This window comes from Crocodylus siamensis, chromosome 13 (genome assembly GCF_052110815.1).
Source record: "Crocodylus siamensis isolate JL-2025a chromosome 13, ASM5211081v1, whole genome shotgun sequence".
Lineage (NCBI taxonomy): Eukaryota > Metazoa > Chordata > Crocodylia > Crocodylidae > Crocodylus > Crocodylus siamensis.
In genome coordinates this window covers 3,216,655-3,217,877 of record NC_143407.1, presented here as the reverse complement: position 1 = coordinate 3,217,877, position 1,223 = coordinate 3,216,655, and positions in this window count along the sequence as shown.

Genomic DNA, 1,223 nt, shown 5'->3' with positions numbered 1-1,223 from the left:
GCCAAAAAGACAAAGCCCTGAAGAACCAACGAGCCCTGCACAAAGCTGCAGCCCCCGCGGGGGATGTGGCCTCGCCCCGTTACCACAATAGCTCCCACCTGCGCCTGAGCGTGCAGCTGCGTCTCGCCCTACCTGCCACTGCTGGAGTGAGGCCTCTGCACCCTGGGGAGCTGCACAGAGCCCCGAGCAGCTTAGCTAATACCTGGAAAACTTGGATAAATGCAACTGCCTCCCTCTTGCATATTTAGGGCTCTGATCCCTCTAGTACTTGTGCTGCTCTCTAGGAGCAAGCAGATGGCAATGGGATCTGCTCAGTTGGTTGCATAAAACTGCATAGGTTTAAGAACTCGTAGGACCAGGGCTTTATTCTTTACTTCAAGCAGATGCTTATTAAAAAGGCAGATTTACAGACAAGATGCATGCCTTGCTGCCTGTGACCTGGGACTGAGGTTGCCAGAGGTTTCAACCAGTGCAGCATTTCCCTCCGAGGCACGGTGTTTCTCAGTGTTACGGCAAACAGCCCCTGCAGCCCATATTCTCCCTCCTCCATTGCCTCGCAGGCAAGCCCGCCACGTGAAGCCCTTGCATGATGCTCTCAGTGTGGGCAGTTTAGAGGGGGAGGTGAGGTCCAAATATAGCCCTGCAGCCTCTGGCTGTTTCGGGCTCTGCTTCCCATCCTGGCTTTGCAGCTTGGGCACAGCTGGCCGCTGGACTGGCTCCAAGTGCACTTTTTCCCTTGTTCCCCGCTTCTTTAGCACGCCTTTTAAACTCTACTTCTTCTGGACAGGAACCCAAATGCTAGTTCCTGCTGGAGGAAATGTCCACAAAGGTCCACAAAGCCTTGTTTAGAGCAGCGGCACACAATGACAGCCCATGTGCCCCACACCGAGCAGGGCAGAGTGCTGTAGGGCTGGGAGTCAGGAGACTCAATCCTATTCCAAGTCTGCCACCACCTTCTTGCTAACGTTACCATCTCCCCATGGCGTGTTTCTGTTTCTCCATCCACCCCGTCTGACTTCTCATTGTAAAACGTGAAATCGGAGACTTTCACCTGGCCTCCGGGCACTAACGCAATACAAATAACGATGAAAAATGCTGCATCTAGGCAAGGTAGACATTAAGTCTTAGCACAAAAAGCAGGCATGATGACACTTGACCCCTACCGATATTCCTGTCAGGCCAAGAGATTTCAATGCATATCTGAGCAGAAAATCAGCCGGAAA